At 45.7% G+C, this 23059-nt stretch overlaps 1 protein-coding gene and 1 long non-coding RNA gene across 2 annotated transcripts in view; one reads left to right on the forward strand and one right to left on the reverse strand.

Annotated features, from left to right (window-relative positions):
* NT5DC3 (5'-nucleotidase domain containing 3) overlaps positions 1 to 224 on the reverse strand; it is a 93107-nt gene extending 92883 nt beyond the window's left edge. Inside the window, exon 1 of the mRNA XM_070600747.1 lies at positions 74 to 224. The gene's annotated coding sequence lies outside the window, so the exon portion shown is untranslated. The remainder of the gene's footprint in view (positions 1 to 73) is intronic.
* Positions 225 to 10039: 9815 nt separating this feature from the next.
* On the forward strand, positions 10040 to 19368 carry LOC139080384 (uncharacterized). The gene is made up of 3 exons (XR_011534867.1): positions 10040 to 10155; positions 13928 to 14106; positions 16529 to 19368. It is a non-coding gene; the product is annotated as an uncharacterized lncRNA (long non-coding RNA).
* Positions 19369 to 23059: the final 3691 nt, after the last annotated feature.

The raw sequence follows: 23059 nt of genomic DNA on the forward strand, positions 1-23059 counted from the left end.
AGCCCCTGTCATGACCAGGCCACAGTGGTCCTTCCACCCCCGTCTCACCACCCACATGGCCGGAAATACTAACCAGCATGTCAAATGCAGTCATATGGTGCTGGTTTCCTCTTCATGAAGATGTGTCTTTTATCTTCCTCTTACTCCAGACTATCTACTTCTTGTGTGCAGAGACCCCACAGTCGAACAATGGGCTTGGTGCTTCGCGGGTCTTCAGTAAATATTTGCTGATATTCAGGGTCATCATGAGGCACAAACACTCATTCTCAGGTCACAGTCCGTACTAGCCCCTCCCTGTGGAGCACTGACTGAACTAAGCTCATGCCGTGCATGACCTCAGGGGATATCTACAGAAACCCTAGGAAATAGGCATTATTACTCCTCTACTACAGATGGGGAAACTGAGGCTCGGTGAGGTTAAATAAATCACCCACACTCACCTGGCTAGCAAGTACAAGAGCAAGATGTCCACCCAGACCTGCGGATCGCCAAGGCCCTGCTCTGAACATCTTCTTAACAAGTGAGCCTCTGAGGCACCAACAGAGGCCCTTTCACAAATGGACCCTTCAGTGTTCCCGCTTCCCGGGGCACCTTCTGGGAAATTGTAGCGGGCAGAGTCCTGAGACCGACTTTTTTAACAAACATCCCATTGAAACCAGAGCTTCTCAACCTGAGCACCGTCAACATTTGAGGCAGGATAACTCTGTGCTGTGGGGGCTGTCCCGTGCGCTGTAGGATGTTAGCAGCATCCTGGCCTCTAGCCCCGAGACACCAGTAGCACCCTCCGCTCAAGTTGTGACAACCAAAAATGTCTCCAGCCTTGCCGAATATCCCCTGGCGGGGCAAAAGTGCCTCCCCGTTGAAAACCACTGCATTAAAATCTTTAAGGGACCTAAGCTGAAGAAATCATAAAAGTGGTGTAGTACAGAGCATAGACATGACAAATAACAGCTCTTTCCCCTCAAGAATGCTAGGTATGTGTTGCAAAGAACTTATTGCCCAAAAGGGTTTTAGAACTCCTCTTTTGGAAGAGCCTTCAGAGACTAAAGAAAATTCTTTTAATAGTCTCCGTGGTGGCTAGTCCCAAAGAACTGTTGCAAAAATATTTTAAGAATAAACTCCTAAGATTGATGCCTCTGAAACGAGTGCTCTGAAGCGGGAACTCCTGTTTGGATGGCTAAGCTTTGGCACAGCTCCTAGGAAGCCATCCTGCTCCCTTTAGGACCACGCATTTCAGGGGCTACACTGCATCGCTGATTTGGTGAGGCAGTGACTTCCAGCTAGACAGGGAGCTGGGCTGTGCTTGCCTTGTTCGCTGCCATCACCCCAACTCCCAGCACGGCGCGCGGGCTAAGCAAGGCCCTCAGTGAATGTTCGCTGGGTGAACGAATGAGCGAACGACTGCCACGGGGCACTCAATGATTACCTAATAAAATAATTGGTGCTTTCCAGACAGACACATGTCAGTGATGAAAATGTGGACCTCGTGGAAAAAAAATTGGTGCAAGCGGAAATTCCACAAGCTTAATAAGATGCCAGAATTATTGGACTCTACCGCCTGAAAGACGAAAGAGTGGTCAAACTAGCTTAAATCAAACTCTCTTATTATTCCGAACCTAGACCTCAGGTACTTTATAACCCACAGACGGTAGTTACAAAATACTTACCAGTTCCTAAGATCTCACTACGTGTCACACATTGTGTGAAGTGCTTTGTACACTTTCTCACTGGACCTGTTAACAGGCCATGAGACAGATATTAGAATCCCCAACACGGAGAACTCGCTGAGTCAGAGGTTAAAATTCTTGCCAAGGTCACACAGCAGTAAGAGCCAAAGCACTCTGAATGTGGGTCACTCTGAAAACAGCCCATGCTCTATTCACTACTCCATGCTACCTTCCAAGGACACGCAGTCTTTGCAAATTGAAATGGATTCACTCGTCACATTTATTAAGCACCCTTGGGTTGTAATATGTCATGGAAGACACAAAAATTGGTCAATAAGCATAAAGGGACTTGCAAGGTCGAGTCTTATAAATCTCTGCAGATAGAATTCTTTCTACAAACATGTGTGTCGATGGGGGTGGAGGTGGCATTTTATGAAAATCTGAAATCTTTGTTTTAAAATAAGAACAGCTTTGTCTTGGATTCTATTACCCTTGGTCCACAAACTCTACTGAAATCAGTGAAAATTTCTAACTTTTCTTAAAGGGCAGTTAAATGTCACGCTGAGCCTAGTTATATGTAACGAGCAAAACGTTCAGTGTATTCAACAAAGCCCAAAGTTCGTATTTCAGGAGAAGTAAATCAATGTAGAGACAAGATAATCAACCTCCCCAACATCTTTATGAAGATCGTCACCGAGTCTTTAGCCCGCCTTCTGTTAGTTCATCTCAGTCCACCACTGTATTTTCCTCTTTGCTTTATGAATATCCTTTTTCCCCCCAAAATGACACCTACTGGTATTCATTCATTCTGTAGTGACTCCCATCTATTTACTGTGTCTTGTCATTTTCATACAGTTTGGGGCATGGATTAAAATCATGGCTTCCTCATTGATGAACACAATGCATTGATTCCTCTGTTTGTGGACCAAATTGTAAAGGGACAAAGGTAAATGATATCTGAAAATCTCTATACAAAAGGAATAACGTTTGAAGGATTTAAAATTATTTCCCACTTTAGCTGCACTAACATGTTCTCAACACTCAAGAATAACTCTCCCGCTTCTTGATCTTCCCCATAAGCTTCAGAAATCTCACAGTAAAGAACATTCATCAGCATTTGTCAGTGGCAGCAACCTCAGAAAGCCTGCATTCCAGCACTGGAATGGAAGAAAAGCAAATAATGCCGAGGCATATTTAAAAGGGAACGACGAATGCCCATCACTTAATCTCGATACAGGAGTAAAATACATCAGCTTTATTTTGGTGTTGTGTCTCCCAAGAGATCAGCATTTTGCTTTTATTAAGGTTTGCATATATTCCCAAGTATTTTAAACTATGACATGAAAAATAACTCTAGTGCTTTTAAGTAATCTTGGTATGTAAATTCGGAAAACCAGAGAATCAAAAAAGAGTATTTCTATAGCTCAATGTGTCTGTTGCTCTCATTTGTATTCGGGGGCGATTTTCAGGCAAGGAGGAAAAGGTGTTTAAATTTCCTACACAATTCTGCCCTCTGTTGCAACTATCTTGAATTACTGGCTTTAACGAAAAGAACAAAATGTTAAACGAATAAAATAGGAGCATACCTTTTGTGTGAGTGTCTGTGTATGTGTAGTTATACCTTACTATACATAAAGGAAAATGTACTGGGGCTGGCCCGGTGGCGCAGCGGTTAAGTGCGCACATTCTGCTTCAGCGGCCTGGGGTTCGCTGGTTCGGATCCCGGGTGTGGACACGGCACCACTTGGCACACCATGTTGTGGTAGGCGTCCCACATATAAAGTAGAGGAAGATGGGCACTGATGTTAGCTCAGGGCCAGTCTTCCTCAGCAGAAAGAGGAGGATTGGCGGCAGATGTAAGTTCAGGGCTAATCTTCCTCAAATAAAAAAAAAAAGGAAAATATAGAAATTTTGAACTTGAAGACTCAATTAAATACACGGGACTGTAAGGTCTTCTTTTTCAGAATTTCTCTTTCTAACATCACGGTATCTAAATTTCTACATTCATTCATTTGTTCCATTTTAAATTGCTGCGTCTAATGTGTTTGACACAGGTGTATATTATTGCTTGTTCCTCGTCCGTTCCTGTGCTCATGCTGTGGGCCACCTTGACCTTGAGCAACCTCCTGCTTTCTTTCTGCCCACTTGTCTGTGGCTCGCCATTCCCGCATGGAGCACATGGTTCCCCAGCTTGTCCTCTGTGTTAGGCAGCATTCCAGGCTCTGAACACCAGGCACAGCACACAAGGTGGCGCCCTCAGCACTCAGGGAGGCTGGGAGGCTTCAACCAGAGCTATGGTGCCTCAAGTTGGGGAGCAAAAACTGAAACAGAGCCGAGAGAGAGAGCACTGGGAGCCAGAGTCCAAGACATTTGTCCACAGTGGCCATCAGAGCAAAGGGGCCTGCAGTGCGGATGAGAACTGAGGGATCAAACCAAGTGACAGGGGAACCTAAGAGCCATAAGCAGAGCAGGCTCAGAGCAGGCGGATGAGGATGGTCTGGACAAAGAGCCAAGGGACGGGCTCCTGCCCAGGGCGGGGCTTTTGCACATTCCAGGAGGATTATTGGGTCCAGATTCCTGTAAGGGCTCAGGTTGGCATGGCCAAGGTCCATCACTGTGTTTAATATTCGATTCAACAATCTCGTGTGCCCCAAGGACCTCTCAGTCATGACGCTGCCTCCCACTCACCATGTCACCGTATTTCCTCACTCAGCTCCAACATATAGCTGGAACAGACAAGAAAGGAATTGTTCTCATTACAAAACTAACCTTGTGCCAGCACCGTGAGCTGCAGCTGAAACTTTAATTATTGAGGGTAAGGGGGTGCGGGAAGTCTCTCCAACCTGTCTGGGCCCAGCTCCCTTGCGTTCCACGGACACCCCTGCCTCTGCCCAGAACAAAGCACCAATTGTCACTCTAAAGCCTGAATAAACTGCAGTTTGCATCCTGAAAAAAAAAACAAAAACAAAGAACTCATATGTGCACATTATAGACAAAATGGAAAATATACAAAAGGACAAAAAAACCCAAAAATCACTCAATTGCATCATTCAAAGATAATCTCTCACATATTGTTGTATGTACTTTTGAACATTTGAGTGTACCCATACTTATTTTTTTAAGTTAAAATTGGGATCATCCTACATATAATGTTTAATACCTGCTTTTTCATTTCCTGGTTCAACAAATATTTATGTGTTAGTACTGTGCTAGATGTTGAATATGTGTTGAACACAATATTCATGGTTCCTGCCCTCAGGGAACTTATAGTCTATTGGAAAACATATTGTATTGTGAATATTTTTGTGTATCCTTAAATATTATTTGAAAATACACATATTTATGGCTGGATTATATTCCACTTTACAGATTACCATTAGTCAATTTTTCACTATTGCTACCTAGTGAGAATTATTGGCAGAAATGCTTTTAAACATCCCTGATTATTTCCTTAGAGCAACTGTTAGAAGTTGAATAAGCTACAGGCTATTAATATTTTTAAGACTTTGGATATATATTGCCACATTGCTCCCTAAAAGATTGTCCCAGTGTAAACTCTTCCTGCAGCATGTCAAGGTACCCACCTCCTTACACTTTTACCAATATTATTATTGTTTTTAAAAATCATTACCAAAAAAATCATTGTTGATTTGGTACCTGAAAAATAGCATCTAACTACTGTTTTAATTTGCATTTCTCTGATTATTAGTGAAACAGACTATTGTAATGTATTTGTTAACAATTTCTGTGTTCTTCATCAAGTCTAAGAAGTCATCAATTGCAAAATGAATTCTTATGTCAGAAAGGTTAAGTTTTGAGAAAGCTTGCTTCTTAAAACCAATGAAATCTGGTGTTTATTCTTTAGTGAATTCATTCTGCCAACAACCATTTACCGAGAACCTTGAGCACCTGCTGTGAGCCAGGGACCGTCCAGGAGCAATAGACAAAGGATGAGCCCAGACAGCCCTGGGCCTCACCAGGTGGGCTATCAGATGCTGGGGGAGACAGACCAGCACAGAGTCATACAAACGAATACAAATTCGAACTACGAAAAGAGCCATGAAAGAGATCATGAGATGAATTGGGGAAGGTTTCTGCGTGGACGTGACAATTGAGCTGAGAGTCAAAAAAAAAAAAAAAAAGAATAGAAGGTTTTGAGGCAAAAGGAGGGAGGAAGGGTGTGAAACTCTGGGCAGAAGGAAGAACATGTGCAAAAGCTCTATGGCCAGAAAAAGCCTGATGCTGCGGGAACTGAAAGATGGAGACCGTAGAGCAGAAAGAGCAAGGCGTTTGGTTCAAGGTCAGACTGGAGACATGGGAAGGGCCATTCAGCACCCACACCATGACCGGCGCTGCTCCAGGCACTGTGGGTACAGGGGTGAGCACGAGAGGCAGAGGCCTGCTCTTGAGGAGACTTCATTCCAGCAGCTGGGAGGGTCGAGGGCAGAGACAGACAATTTAAAAAAGAAAGAAAGAAACAAACAAACAAGATGGAGTCAGGTAGCGGTAAAAGCTATGCAAAGAATTAAAACACGCTGACATGAGAGAGGACGACTAGGTATAACATTAGACTGGGGAGTCCACTCTGAGAAAGTGACACTTCGGCTGAGATCTAAATAACCAGAAAGAACTGGTGCTACAAATGGGACTGGGAAGAACATCCCCAGTAGAGGGAACAGCTGGTCCCAAGGGCAGAAGGGACTTGAAGGACAGAGAGAAGGCCAGGGTGGCTGGCATCTAGAGGTCAAGAAAAAGAATCTTATAAGATGATGCTACCTAAGCACGCAGGGGCAGATTACACAGAGCATTGTAAATCAAGGTGAGGAGTTTAGATCTTAGTACAAGGGCAACAGCAGACCACGGGAGTTTCCTTAATCTGGGAAGTGGCATGACCTGGTCTACATTCTTAAAAGCTCATCCTGGCTACTATACAGACAATGGACTTTAAAGGAGCAAAAATGAAAGTAGGAAGGCCAGTCAGAAGATCGCTACAATCGGCCAGAGGAGACGTGATGGTGGCTTGGGGTCACTAGAGTGATGCCACTGAAAAGCTGAGGTTGTGTGTCCCCTCTCACCACTCCTATTCAACATCATACTGGGAGTCCTAGCCAGTGCAATAAGACAGGAAAAGGAAATAAAAGATACACACACTGGGGAAGAAGAAATAAAGTGGTCTTTGTTCACAAATGATATGATTGCCTATGTAGAAATCCAAAAAAATCAACAGAGCACTCCTGGAACTAATAAGCAATCATAGCAAGGATACAGGGTTAATACACAAAAGCCAATTGTTCTCCAGCAATGAACAACTGGAATTAGAAATTTAAAACACAATATCATTTATAATAGCATCCCAAAAATGAAATACTTAGGTATAAATCTAACAGAGTATGTACATGATCCATATGCAGAAAACTACAAAACGCTGATGAAAGATATCAAAGAAGATCTAAGTAAAAAGATATTCCATGTTGATGGATTGGAAGGCTTAACACTGTTAAGATGCTTGACCTATAAATTCAGTGCAATCCCAATAAAAATCTTCTATAGATGTCCAACTGATCTTTGATGAAGCAGCAAAGACAATGTAATGGACATAGTCTAATTAACAAATAGGGCTGGAACACTTTGTCATGCATATGCAAAAAAAAATTAATCTAGATACAGACATTACACTTTTCCCAAAAAATTTACTCAAAATGGATCATAGACCTAAATATAAAATGAAATACTATAAAAGTTTAAGAAGGAAACAGAAGAAAAGCTACATGACCTTGGATTTGGCAATGAGTTATTAGCAACACCAAAAGAACAATTTATGAAAGAAAATATTGTTAGACTTTATTAAAATTAAAACCTTCTGCTCTGTGAAAGGCATTATTAACAGAATGAAAAGAAAAGCCATGGATTGGGAGAAACTATTTGTAAAATATATATTTGATAAAAGACTTCTACCCAAAACATACAAAGAACTCTTAAAACTCAACAATAAGATAGATAAAGATGCTCAATATTATTTGTCATTATGGAATTGCAAATGAAAACAACTGTAAGGGGCCGGCCCGGTGGCATAGTAGTTAAGTGCATGCTGGGCTTCAGCTGCCCAGGGTTCACAGGGTCAGATCCCGGGCGCACACCTAGAACCGCTCATCAAGCCACACTGTTCCTCATCAAGCAAGAACAGGGAGATCGGCAACACACATGTTAGCTAAGGCCAATCTTCCTCACAAAAAAATAAAAATAATAAATAAATAAACAAAACAACTGTAAGATACTGCTACACACCTATTAGGATGACTAAAATAAAAAAAAACTGAGTATACCAAATGCTAGTGAGGATGCAGAACAACAGGAACTCTCATTCATTGCTGGTGGGAATGCAAAATGGTACAGCCACTTTAAAAGACAGTTTGGCAGTTTCTTACAAAGCTAAACACAGTCCTACCATACAATCCAGCAATCATGCTCCTGGCTATTTACCCAACTGATTAAAAAACTTATGTACATATAAAAATTTGCAGGCAAATATTTATAGCAGCTTTATTCATAATCACCAAAAGCTGGACATAACAAAAATGTCCTTCAACAGATGAATAGATAAACGGTGGTACACTCACACAATGGAATATTCTTCAGCAATAAAAAGAAATGAGGTATCAAGCCACGAAAAGACCTGGAGGAATCTTAAATGCATATTAGTAAGCAGCCCTGACAGCTTAGGGAAGGGCAGTGGTGGTGGAGGTAGACAAGTGGACAAGTTTGAGAAACATTTAGGAAGTGAAAAATGTCAGGGCTCAATGATGAAATGCATTTGGGGAGGCAGCGAAGGAGAGAAAGCGTCAGGGATTACTCCGAGGTGGTAGATGGAGAGATGGTCCCTGGAAGAGAGCCTGGTTTTGGAGGGATGTTGGTGCCTTCAGTTTCAGATGTGCTGGGTTGGGGGAGCTGTGGAGACACCATCCAAGTGGAGAGTTAAGTAGGTAGCTGGATACAAGGATCTGAGGCTCAGGGGTTAAGTGTGGATGGGAAAATAAACATGTGAATCACGTGCACATGGACTGAAGTCATGGACATAGACAATATGCTTAGAGTGGAATTAAGCATGAAAGGAGAAGGCCCTTGAGGAACTCTAACCCTTAGCAGCCTGGTAGAAGAGCAAGAACTAACAAAAGAGACAGAAAAGGAGCAGAGAGACGGAAGATGAAGCAGGTGAATGGTCATCAGCAAAGCCAAGAGACCAGCATGTCTGGAAGAGCAGGGCATGGTCAAAAATACTCATCGGGGCCGGGCCGCTGGCACAGCAGTTAAGTGCACACGTTCCACTTCAGCGGCTCGGCGTTCGCCAGTTCAGATCCCAGGTGCATGGCACTGCTTGGCAAGCCATGAGGTGGTAGGCATCCCACATATAAAGTGGAGGAAGATGGGCACAGATGTTAGCTCAGGGGCAGCCTTCCTCAGCAAAAAGAAAAAAAAAAAGAGGCGGATTAGTGGCAGATGTTAGCTCAGAGCTAATCTTCCTCAAAAAAAAACAAAACAAAACACAGATGCTAAGAAGCAAAATCAGACAAGGACTGAAAATGTTCTCTGGATGGCCTGCTCATGGTCTTGCTTATTTTTATTGAAGTGTTCATCACCTTTTTACTTTTCTGTAGAGCTATCTTTAAAAATGTTTAATAAACCATTTTGTTCCATTTATCCAAAATATTTAGAGGTTTCTGAAGGTATCGAGAACAATGCTTCACACATTAGTCATGAAAAGCTAGTATTGTGCCATTTACTGCAAACTTCTGACAAGATGCTATAATGTAAGGCATTTACCCTTTGCCCTAATAAGAAATCCTGCCCCTCAAAAACAAGATGATTCTCCCCACCTCAGCACATCCGCCACCTGGAGGGCAGCCAGCCATCTATTAAGATGGAGCCACGCTGGGACCCATCCTTCTGCCACATCTGCTCTAGTCTGTCTCTTCTCATCTTTGACATTGTCTGAAAATGCCACTGCAGACAGAAACGGGTTTTCTTCACTTTGATGTGACCCAGGGCTCCAGCCAAAACCAAGAGTGTCATGTCACAGAGAAGCTATAAAAACTGACCTGACCATACAAGTTCAAAGACCTTTCTACTGGCTATTAGTCAGAGAGGCAGCTTCCCCACATACGTCCCGCCAGGAGGGGAAAACTCCGGCGCAGGGGAGACCGACAGGAAGCACCTGGGGAGAAGCGACTTCCAGACTGTTACAAACTGAGCGTCATTCCGTCAACCTAAGAAACTAGGCTGCTTGTTCTCGTCACTGCCACCAGGGGGAGCCAAACCACACAGGCCGGCGGGAGACAGGGAAACAGCTGGGCGTGCCCTCCATCCAACAGCCTCATGGAGCCAGGAGAGACGTCAGACACTTCTACGCGCCCATCAGACTAGAGAGACTGGGCACCCTTGGAAAACTCGCACTTTTTAAGGAACTTTCCAGAAGCAGGCAGGAGTCAAAAGGGTAAGTAGCCTAGTTATCTTTCAGAACAGAATGGGGATAATGAAGAATGAGCCTCAAAAAGGGAATTCTGAATCATCTCCTTCGTGGGAGGGAGGCGAGGCGCTGTGGTTGGGAAGATGCTCCCCACTGTCCCCAAGAATCGGGGCTTGCTTTCTACTTGGAAGTGGGCCTTCCTGGGAGGCTCCTTTCCACGCAGCAGTGGGATCTGGCTGTCCCCTCCTCGAGCCTCTTCTTCCTGCTGGTGGATTTGGGGAAAGGAATTTCTGTCCTACATCCACTTCAGGGCCAGGCCAGTCCCACTTCTCAAGGGTTGCCTGGTTCTACCTGTGCTCTAGGCCTTACACTCCTGTTCCCACCTGGACCCTTCATCCCACCTGGGTTTGCGCTTCCAGTGGCAGCTTCCTGAGGCTGCTTGCTGCCCCCTCTCCGATCCACACTGCCTTAAATGTGGAACACTATGGATTCTCCTTCATGTCCCTAAACAATTTGGAACAGACTTTTACTCAAAATGTAGGGGTATCAGAGGAGGGTTTCAACACGACACAGAGAAGAAAATAATTTAAAGTGAAATATTAAACATTTAATTAAATGCATTTAATTGAGATCCACCCTCACTTTTGGGATTTCTAACTCCTTGGTCTCCTGGGTTTCTGGCTCCCCTCTAACTCCTCCTCCTCTGCTCACCCCTCGGAGCTTTGTCCTAGGCCCACCTCTCTTCTTCCTGTCCCTGGATGCTGTCATTGCCTCTCCTGGCTTCAGTCCCCACAACGTGCATGTATTCCTGGCTCAGATCTCTTTCTCTGAACCCAGAGAATATCTCCTCCCAGCATTCTACAATCACTCCAAACTCAACATGGATTCCGTCCCCTAAACCTGCTTCCTTGGGAGAGTTTCCTCCTTTGGTCCCTGGCAATGTCACCCACCCTGTCATTCAAGTCAGAGCCAGTGCAGTCATCCTTGACTCCTCCAGCTCCTGGACCCACCTGATGATCAAGTCCTGCGGATTCTACGTCCGAACCCTCCTCTGCGTCCCCACTGCCACCCCCACCCCTTGTCTAAGCCCCACTGCCTCTCACCTGGGTTGTTACCGCTAGTAGATCTCCCAGAAGCCGTGCTTGTCCCTTTCCATTTCATTCTTCATACGACATGCAGAGTGACCTTTCAAAACCTGTCACCATCTTGCTTAAATCCCCAACGGCTTCCCACCACTCATGGGATAAGGGCCGAATCCTTCGCATGACCTTCTGTACTTGGGCTCCCGCCTGCCCCTGCAGCTGCGGACTCCCCTCAGTGCCCGCCCTGGGCTTGTTCAGTCCTTCAGATTCACCCCTCTCCCTCTCGACTCTGGAAGGTCAACCACTGTTCCCTCTGCCCTTTCTCCAATTAGCTCTCACTCATCCTCCAGTGAAATGTCACTTTTCTGGGGTGACGTCCACTGTTCCTGAGACGAGACCACCTCTCCCTGCTCTAGGCTCTTCGCCACGTCTGTGTACCACGCTCCTCAGGCCGAATCCATAGTGTCCATCTTTGACCCTCGTCCATAAGCTCCATTAAGGCAGGAACCATGTCTGTCTTCTCTATTGCTGCGTCCCTGGCATCTAGCACCATGCTCGGCACTACACAGGCACTCGGTGAAGACAGTGAATTAATCCAGAGGAATGACAGCACTTGCCCACACTCTTTATTACCAAGGAGCGCAGGGGCGAACGGGCAGGCAACTCCTGAGATTGCAGACTATAAAACGGGATTTCTCGAAACCCCTTTGAAAGGGTATTGCTGGTAAGGGCCTTGCCTCCAGCAGCACCCCAGGAGGGCAGACTGACTCAGGGCTGTGTGGCTACATAACCATGGTAGAAAACAAATGTTTGGGTGGGCCCAGACAGCCCACCAGACCACTGTAAGGCCTCCTGTAACTATTATATGGGATTCTTGCTGTAATTAAACCTCGTTCCGATGAATCTAACACATTCTCTATTGCTCTGGGGACAAGTAATTGGCCTTGTGACTTCTACTTTCAGCAACCCAAAAGGGAGGAAAGGGAACCTACACAGTCCTGGGGGGACTTCCAGGAGGCCCCCTAAATGGCCTTGGGCTGACTCTGCCAGCCAGGATGGGAGGTAAGACACGAAGGTGGACCATGACGATATGCAGAGGGATTGGACCACAGCTCTGCTCTATGAAGACTGATCAGAGAGAGGAAATGGGGGCCTGGTAGAGACAAGAGAATGGATGTGAGAGGCTTTATGGAAGTAAAATCTACAGGACTTGGAAGGTGTCAAAGGCAATGATGGAGGCCAGGACTCCCTGCTGAGGAGCCTCTGGAGGTCCCGAGTGACACGGAGACTGACCAGCAGCATCTGAGTTGATGGTACAAGCAGCATCATGCCCACAGAATCACCAGAAGAGCCCAGTGGATGTCTCTAGCCTAATTCAAAGGGACACATTCTCAGCTAGGGTTCATTTACATCCAGAAAATCTTCACACATTCAAATATTAGGATTTCCTCCACTTTCAGCCCCCAGCCCCAGCCCCTTCCATCACCATAACAAACACCTTGTGACAAGCAGTCATGGCATTATCAGGAAGGACTTCCTCTGGTCAGCTCCCAGGTTCCTATGACATACAGACCTCCGCCCACCCCATTTCTCACCGCCCTATCTCCTTCCCCCGCCCTGCGTCTCTAAGCACTGCCCCGTTTCCAGACGGATCTTGGCTTTATTCAACACACTGGTATCCTTAGTATCGCCTGGGTCCTTGCACATGGAGGATTAGTGGATCAGACAGATTCCAAAATGACACAGATCATACATGGCAATCCGAACAAACAGAGGCTAAATGTTTAAGGACCAAGAGGGATGGAGGGGTGGCCCAAATCCACGCCAAGCTCCCTGGGAGACCTTGGGCAACTTACCTCCCCTCTCTGAGACTCAGTTTCCTTAATGTCAACCAAGATATTAATAGTATTATAGTTTTTATGAGAATTAAACAAAATAATGCATGTAAATACTTAACTTAGAGCCTGGCACACGACAAATGCTCAAAATCTGTTGTTATGATCATTATATGGTAAACCCCATGACGGCAAGGATTCCATTTGCCAAGTTCACTGCTATGTCAGCAGCGCCCAGGGAGTCCATGGCCCAGGGCAGGTGCACGGTCACTAGTTCTTGAAAGAATACATGAAGGTTATTACTGTTTCATAATTCAGGAAATATAGGAGGAAAGCAAGAGGGAGACAGGCAAGTGGCAGCTGTGGAGAACAAAGAGAAGAAATATTAACCAAAGTGCCATCCAAACCCAAGCCAATAGGCCGAAAGTCAAAAAGCTATCCCAATTTGGATTGAGGCCACTCTCAGCAGTAATTACACATTTCCAGCACTGAGTGACAGAGGGAGTTAGTGGCACCATCAGTAGATAGAGGGGACATAGAAAGAAGAACAAGGTTAAGGGGAATCTGAAATAATTTAGGTTTTGCATCTATTTAATTCAATAATCTATTTAATTTGAACTATCAACTGGTCACTCAGGAAAGCTATTCATGGAGCAATCCTATTACTATTTCTCAGAAAATGGGGCACGTACCCTGATACTCCGAGAGGGGGTCGAGGCTGGAAATTCAGATAAAGAAGGAATATGTTAGGGGTGTGGTTGAAGCCATGAGAAAGTACAGAGAGAGAAAATGCTAAGGACAGACCCTTGGAAAACAGCCACAGCAAGAGGGTAAAGAGAAGCCACTTCCAAATTAACCCTTTTCCCAATTTCCTGTCTTCAGAAAGTGTTGGCTTGCGTTGTGGGGAGGAGACGTCTGTTGGATTGATCAGAATTAAGTGAGTAACTCTTGGCCACTCTACATCCCGGCGAAACGGACAACTGAAACATCGCTGCTCACTGTGCCTGAGAGTGTGTTCCTTCCTCACTGGGCGGCACTCGTCTGTTTTAACCTTGGCCACTGTGAGTAAATAGGCCCCAGCTGCATCCTATCTGGCTTCCCGTAATACATTCCAGTGGTGGGTGAGGTCGGCCTTGTCCAGAAGCTTTGGATCTTTGATAGAAGGTCTGTGATAACTGTAACACAATGTACTAATGTAAGTCATTTTAGTATCTCATGCCTCCAAGGAAGCTATTCTTCTATTTACCACATTTGATTAGCCTATTCACAAATTTCTTAACTGACATGACTTTGGTGGGTCACCAGATAAATATGAACCTCTCACTCTTCAGCAGTCAAAGCCAATGCCACTCATGTGTCCAGCAGGCCCCCTCCTCTGGGCAGGCTCCTTGAGTCTGCCGGGCAGGGCGAGCCTCACCCTCTTCCGAGCTTGCACAGCTCTGAGTCGTTGCTCTAGAGAAGCATTTACCACCACGGATAGCAATTCTCTGGCTCCGCATCTGCCCCACTAGCTGGAAAGCGCCCAAGGGCTGGGGCTGTCTCCCATTCACTCCTGCATCCCCAGGGCCTAGAACAGAGTGGGAGACAGCGTGGGCAAGGAGGGAAGTTTGCCGAAGGAATGCCTAAGAGGATGAGAAGGAAGGGGAGGGGGAGGGAAGAAGGTAGGAGGGGCTAGCAGGAGAACGAGGCCCATCTTTTATCCCTGCCCGACTCCGAGTCCTCGGCTCTGCAGATGTCTCAACTTTGAGAGGAAACCACGGGAGTCAGGAAGGGACAACAACACTCTGCAGAGCTAGACGACCAAATGGAGCAACACTGGGGACCCGTCAGACATAGAAGTTGACGCCAGATGATTGTCCCATCCGAACGAACGAACAAGTGGTTGAATGAATAATGAATGAATGCGTCTTACTCAAGGGAACCATGGGTATCTAAACAGTGCTTAGCAAAAGGAAAAGCTAAATCTGCCCAAACAATGTAAAAACAATGAGACTTACCTAGGACTCTAGAGAAAGCAGCACAAATCCCCATTGGCTGCTCATTTGCATACGCCATGGCAATTCCCCCCACTCTCCAGAGAGCCGTGTGCCATTGGAATTATCTGACCCAGATTTGGTGAAAATGTGTTTTCTTGTGATTCATGGGGATCTGAAAGGTGGATGGACAGCTTTCTCTGAGAGGAGTGATTACACCTATTTAAAAGTCAATTACAGTTGAACCATCTGACTTTTTAGTATATGAAAACACTACAGCAAACTGATAAGAGCTCTATGGCCATCTATGGAGACAATAAAAATCAAAGTAGCTTGAAAAAAATTGAAATATTAAAAATGTATCTTCTTATAGGTCAGTCAGAATTTACCAAAGAGTGAGTTAGAGTTATGAACACTGACCTAGATTTCCAGAAGCTTGTGAGCATGTTGCTTTTTCATGTTGAGTCTTCCTCCTCCCCGAGGAAATATTTGTAACCTACTTTTCTATTTTAACTATACAGCATGGTTACCGCTTAAATAAGCACTTTCAAATATTTGAGGGCACGCATTGTGGAGAAGTTAATCTGTTGCCTGGATCTCATATAGGCCAAGGGGTAGCTGAGCAAACTCGTGGCCAACTGGATGTTGGAGCCAAGACTACTGTATTTTCATTTCCAAAGAAAAATGGTTCCAACCGATCACACTACCCAGAAACAAGCTTCTCAAAAACAGAAGGGTTTTGTTTCATTAAATCTTGGTGATACTCATTCTTGAAAACTGAAATAGAAGTATTTCTAATTTTCTGGTTGACACTTTTCTTGAGAGATGAACGGGACCCACGGCTGGATGGCATGCCAAGCCCAGCTCTTCAAAGGAACTCTAACCAAAGGGGAGCCCATGGTTCACATAGCCATCCTGCATTTCCGCTGCACTGACTCCAGGTGACCCACCCATTTGGAGAGACGCTGTGCTGGCTGGTCTAAAATGGGCAGATATGCCCAGGTGGCGTGTGCAGTGCTTAAGAGACCCATGGAAGAAAAAGAAAACTCCCTCCCACCTGTGTGTGGCAAAGGCATTTTTATGTCATAAGTTGGGAAAGTGAGGTGGGGAATGAGAGAGAAAGAGAGCTGGGACAAACAGTACGCTGAGTCCAAGATTTGGAGCATTAAACACAATGCTCAAAGCATACAAAACATTTTATCTTTTTACAAAATAACCTCATGGAGAGGATATGAAAATCCCTGTGATGGTTAGTTTTACATGTCAACTTGACTGGGCTAAGGGATGCCCAGATAGCTGGCAAGATATTATTTCTGGATGTGACTGTGAGGGTGTTGCCGGGAAACACTAGCATTTGAATCAGTAGACTGAGTAAAGACCACCCTCACCAATGCAAATGGGCATCGTCCAATCCACTGAAGACCCACATAGAAAAAAAATGCAGAGGAAGGACAAATTTGCTCTCTGCTTCAGCTGGAGCATTTATCTTCTCGGCACTTCTGGTTCTCAGGCCTTCGAACTCCGACTGGAACTACACCACCAGCTTTCCTGGGCTTCCAGCTTGCAGACTGCAAGATCCTGGGACTTCTGTCTCCATAATCATGTGAGCCAATCCCTCATAATACATCTTTTTCTTTCTTTCTTTTTTTTTGTGAGGAAGATTGGCCGCTGCGCTAACATCTGTTGCCAATCTTCCCCTTTTTGCTTGAGGAAAGTTGTCCCTGAGTTAACATCTGTGCCAATCTTCCTCTGTTTTATGTGGGATGCTGCCACAGCGTGGCTTGATGAGTGGTGCTAGGTCTACACACGGGATCCGAACCTGCAAACCTGGGGCTGCTGAAGTGGAGCACTCGAACTTAACCACTACACCAGCAGGCCAGCCCCATAAATCTTTTTCTATATATCTGTATCTATATCTATTGTTGTTAGTGCCGTCCAGTCAATTTCAACTCCTAGTGACCCTGTGTACAGCAGAGCAGAACCCTGCTTGGTCTTTTTGCGCCATCCTCTTACCTTCTGGCACTATATCAGACAATGCACCACTACTATTCACAGGGTTTTCATGGCCAATTCTTTTGGACGTTGGTGGCCAGGTCCTTCTTCCTAGTCTGTCTCAGTCTGGAAGCTCCGCTGAAACCTGTCCACCATGGTTGACCCTGCTGGTATGTGAAATACCAGTGGCATAGCTTTCAGCATCACAGCAACATCCAGCCACTGCAGTATGACCACCGACAGACGGGTGGTGTTGTTCCCTGAACGGGAAATGAACTCAGGCTGCAGCAGTGAGAGCGCGCCCATCTTAACCACTAGATACAACGGCTGCTATCTATATCTGTATCTACATCTATATCTCCTATTAGCTCTGTTTCTCTGGAGAACCCTGACTAAGACAATCCCCATATGAAAAATAAAGCCACTTAAAAACAGAGAGACTAGCTGGCCTCTGGTCAGCACACGACTGGAGAAGCAGGATTCAGACCTTCTGGCTCATTTCCAGGGCTCCTCTGATTACATATGGGAGGTGAGGAATGCTCCACCACAGCATCACCTGTGCATACAGAGTTCAGCACAGTTCTCATGGATGGACTCACTGGCTGACCACATACAGAGTGTTGTCTCTCGCAATGGGCTAGTTTATGCTGTGTGGACAAAGGACCCCCAAATCTCAATGGCTTCAAACCACAAAGGTCTATCACGCCCATCACAGGTTGGCTGGACCTCCAAATCCAGGTCTCCTCACTCCAGAACTGACGGAGGAGCCGCCATCTTGAACACTGCCAGTTGCCTCACGCAACTCATTGGACGGAACTAGTCACAAGGGGCCACCCAACAAGAAGACCAGGAAGTGCTTCCCTTGGTAGGGGGAGGGGCTGGAAATATTGGCAACTGGCTGTATGGTCACCACAGTGGTTATTGTGCCAGAGGCTGTATTAAGCAGCTCACATTAGGCATACTTAGCATTTTTAATACTCAAGGTAATTACTGTTATTATCCCCATTTTGCAGGTGAGAAACTGAGTCTTAGAAAGTTAAGGACCTTGCACTAGGTCCTTATAGTAGAAGGTGACTGCCGATAGGAGACAATGTGGACTCTGCCAAACAGCATGCAGCCTGGGAGTGAGGGAAGACAGGGCGAAACGAGGCTGCTCCTCTCCCAGGACCACGGTGTCATGTGGGGAGCCCCCCACCTCCTGACCTGTGCTCAGCCCTCCAGATCCTGCCTCCACTATGGGCAGACACCAGAGGCTGAGGTTCCATTCTGGCTCTCAAAACAATGGATATGGAGGCTTCTGGAAATGGCAGGCTTGCAAAACCAGCAGCCAGGAATAGCCATGCATTCGTTCAGCAAGCATCTACTGAGTGTAACTCGAGTGGGTTCCAGGGAATTCAGACCTGCTCGGGGGTGTCTGATGAAACGGAATGATCCTTAGGCCAATGGAATTCAAGGTCACCAGTTGATTAGCATGGATCATCAAGGGAAAGGTGGTGGGCAGGAGGCCACACAGGAGACGGGTGAGGAAAGCAAAGGGGGTTCATAATGGCTAATGTTTCTTGAGAATATACTATGGGCCAGGCCCAGTCTAAGTCTTGTAATTACATGAATGAACTCATTGAATGCTCACAAGTAACAACACGCTGAGGTTGGTACACTTATTGTTTTACGAATGAGGGATCTGGGTGCAGAGTGGTCAATGACATGGCTAAGGTCCTCTGCTAGAAAGTGGGAAAGCCAGGGCTCACCCCCAATCTGGCATCAGGACCCCACTTCTAACTGTTATGCTATGCTGACTCCTTCCTCTCAACATAGGCTGAAAGGTGGGCTTCATAGACTGGATTTGGGGGCACTCTTGTAGGGTGAGGAGTTGCAAGAAGAGACAGAAGCAACCCTGAAAGCCTGGAAGCCAGGAAGCTCCCTGAAAGCCTGAGAAGGTGGGGTTGGGTGAGGGCGGGCGTGGCTCAGGTATCCCAGGAGATGCCTTCTCCCACTTTGACGGAACCATCACCACCCTGGCACCTCGAGGGCTGGCTGCCTTGGGACAAAGGACAGGGACCCCTAGCCTGAGGTCTGGTTTTCTCATGGTGAACCCTGTAGGGGTGGTTATGAGGCACCAACATAGTCAGCAGAAACCAAAAGAGACTCCATGTGGCACTACAGCCCACAGATGGGTGAGCATCTGCGACACTGCCTGGGGACGCCCAGAGACACCTGGGGCAGGGCAGGACTTTCTAGGGGGCTGGTGGGAAACAGAATTGATATGACCTGGCCTAGTGTAAGGATGTTCTGGCTGCACAAGAAATCAATGAAATACTGTATATGAAGTCCTGGCACAGGGAAAGCACCAAAAGAAAAGTTATGACTGGTATCAACAAGACATGCTAATGACCAGAGGCACTAGGAGGGCAGTTCTCAGCCTTTCAGCTCTCCTCTCTAAGTGCCCTTTTCCTTTTCAGCCCCACTGATATGCCTACATGCACACACATGTACACATTTGTGCACACACACACACAAAATATAAGACCAAACAATCTCAGTTTGGGTAACAAAAGAAGCTTCTCCATCACTGCTCAGGAACTGAAGCATCTGTCTAGATTAGCCAGTTTTCAGCAGGAGTAATTTAAGTGACAAATTGAATACAATACTAGACAGAGTCTCAGCTTCAACGGAAAGAAGTATGCAGGTGCATATGGCTAGGAGACCAGTTTGCCTCAAAATAATAAGCCATATGACGTTCAGACAAAGATAGCCACTTACCGAAAACTCTCATAGCAGACTCAAGCTCAATAGCTTTTTTCAACATTAAAATTTTGATATATTTTGTTGATATATGTATGTAATTAAAAGGAAATTAAAATGAAAAATCATAATCTACAATGAGTTCTTAAAATCAAGTAGATAAACCAATAGAACATGGAAAAAAGACATTTTTTTAATCGCAGTAACATTGGTTTATAACATTATGTACATTTCAGGTGTACATCGTAATATATTTTGAGCTCTGTGTAGATTACACCCAATAGCTGTTGAATCTTTTTCATCCTTGTAGGATGGGCTTGCGTCTCATGCCTAGGCCACGTGAAAGTGAATTATTGCAATTACAATTCCTGGTAGGCTCCAGCAAAAACTGGCGCTCCTAGCCTGATTCTGCAGCATGAGAAGTCTTTCATTTTTTTCTGACAATAGTGAATATTGCCAGCAGTGCTTTATTTGGGGGCTCACAGTGCAGAGAAGGGGTGTAGCATGCACCCAGAATTTTAACAGCCACACCATGACCTTTTATCCCTGCACCTTCAAGACTTTTACTGTTCTAGGGAAAACGGGGAAATTGAGTGTGTCGCAAACCATCATAGGCCAAGCGGAAGACAAGCTGACATTACATCTAAGAACATCCGCCTTCCTTGCCCTGTTTGCTTCTCTGCATTATGTAAGTTAAGGGGCGGTGGGAATGATTTCAGTGCAGGAGAGAAAGAGTAAAAAGACTTATCTTTTTAAAAAAGAAAGTAAGAGAGAACATAGGAAACTTAAAAGAAAATTTCACAGGGCTCAGAATCTTCCAAGAGGCTGTGACTTAAAGATTTTTTAAATCCTTACACCTGAAATGCTCAGTACAAGTACACCCACAGAGTGGGTGCCCTGCTTCTAGGTCAGGGGTCTGTGATTGCCGCAGTTTCTTGGATTCAGACCTGCAGTTTTTTTCAGAATGGGGTGAGAATTTCATTTCAGAATTAGAGCAGAGACTGCTAATTCCTATCCAATATCCATTTCCCTCACCTTTCTTAATGACAGACCCCACCTTGGTTTAAAGTAGGAACACAACCAGTTGAAACTATTCCCCAACTTCCCTTGGCCAAATGATGAAGTTCTAGGTCAAAGAGACATAGGTGGAAATGTTGGCGGAAAACTTCGGGGAAAGCTCCTTCAAAGGAAATGCAAGCCCTTCTTCCTTTCTTCTTCCTTCCTGTTGCCTGAAATATGATGGCTGGAGCTCCAGCAGCCATACTGTTGCCAGCAGTCATAAGCTTGAGGTTATCTTACAAATGCAAGCCAGTGTAGTGGATCAGGGACATAGAAGAAGCTGGGTCCCATATGACTTTGTGGAGCCAAGAGAGCAGCCCTGGACCAACTACCTCCAGAAGTCTTTCATACAAGAGAATAAACCCTGAGTGTTAAGCCATTGAAGTCAGGTCTCTGTTACTCACAGCCAAGTACAAGCATTAATTTATATAACCATTTTTATGCATGTTTATAGATTCATTTCTACTTGAGAAATGCCAGCTACAAGCTTTCGCTTGTGTGCAACCTTCCCTTCCCTTAGCCAGCAGGCATTTGCACAGATTCAAGCCTGACCAAGAAGCTTGTGCTCCACAGCATTTCTCAGGGGCTGGTGCTGGAAGTGCAGGAGGCCACTGGCCTTCTCCTACACCCACGCTTTGGTGGCATTGCAGAAGGCAGCCCAGTGCAACGTGATCACTTTGCAATGATTCCTATAGCCCGGCATGTCCAAAATCTGGAGTATCCCATCGGCCAACCCACAATGAGAGATGCTCAATAAGCACAGAATGTCGGCCTCCCAGCCCTATGCAGACAACATAATGACGATGATGACAAAAAGAAGGCTCACATGCGCCAGGCATCATTCTAAATGCTTTATATGACTAATAAGCTTGTTTCTTTCAATCATCCTACGGTGGACACTGTAACTGCCTCTGTCTTACAAATGAGAAAAATGAAGCACAGAGAAGTTAAGTAACTTACCCCGGGTCACACAGAAATAAGTGAAGGACTGGGATTTGAACGCAGACAGCCTGGCTTCAGAGCCCATCCTCTTAGCCATTAAGTTAGCATCTGTATTGTCCCAACTAATACATCCATGTTAGCTATGGTGACAAACTGGCAAGCTTTCCGATCATTACGCTTAGCATTTCTGCTGAGCCGTCTTTGTTAAGATTTCCCATCATCAGATTTGCATCTATGGGTGTGAGTGGGTTTTCTGTCTGAATGCTGTCCTGACACACATTCCCAGACACCACTGGGGCCGGCTATTCCTTCCTCACCTGACTCTTCGATGTTTCCACCAGACCCACTGGCTTTACGATCAACCAACACTAAGATCCTTAAGACAACTGAGAGAAATGACTACAAAGGTCTATCATTCTAAATGTATTTCCTCTGCCAGGATTGGGGAACGAGCCCAAAATACCTGGAATCTTTAAGCAGAGGCAGCAATTCAGCCCCAGCTGTACAAGCTTCCTCTGAGGATGACCCCAGTTTGACCAAGCTCTTCCTGTACTTGTGGCTGAGCCCCGGGGCCTGAGTGGGGTCAGTGGGCAGTGCTGGGAGGAGGAAGGTCACCTGGGAAAATGAGGGGGCCTGGGCTTTCCTGCACATCCCAGAGATATAGGGACAGCCATGGCACCGCCGTGGGCCACCTCGCCTGAGTGACTCTCCTTGGGGTACACACAGACCTTGTTTCCACCCGCTTGTGGGTGGGGAGGGCATACTAAATTTGAAATCAATTTTCTTTGCAGAAATGCAAACTCTAGAGCAAAAGTGGGGGAAGACACAGCAATGTGTCTTTCATTCCAAGTATTTTCTGCTTCTCTCTCCCCACCCCCACCTCCCCCTCCCTGCTCCATTCTAAATTCATGCCCTTAAGAGAAGGTTGTTATGTAGCAGAAATGAAGAGAGGAAAACTTACCTTTTTCAAAAGAGGCTTTTGAAGCTCACAGCAGAGACAGTCGCTGGCGAGAACAAGCTTTGACTCAAAAGCCTGATTGTTGAATCTCGAAAGACAAGTTCCTGACCAACTCGTGGAATAAATTTTTTACCACAAACAGCAGACCCAGACAATTACAGGATGAGCTGAAGAGGTCGTTTTATCCTGCCCAGGAAGGAGAGAGATTCTGCTGACCTGAGAAAGGCGTAGGGGAGGGTGAGGGAAGAGAGCCCTGCCGTGAGTTGCTCCAGTGGGTTCTGTGAGGGGCCCGTGCCTCACCCACCCCGGACCCAAGCCAGCTGTGGGCAGGGAGACATCGACTCAGCA

This window comes from Equus przewalskii, chromosome 29 (assembly GCF_037783145.1).
Source record: "Equus przewalskii isolate Varuska chromosome 29, EquPr2, whole genome shotgun sequence".
NCBI classification, from domain to species: domain Eukaryota; kingdom Metazoa; phylum Chordata; class Mammalia; order Perissodactyla; family Equidae; genus Equus; species Equus przewalskii.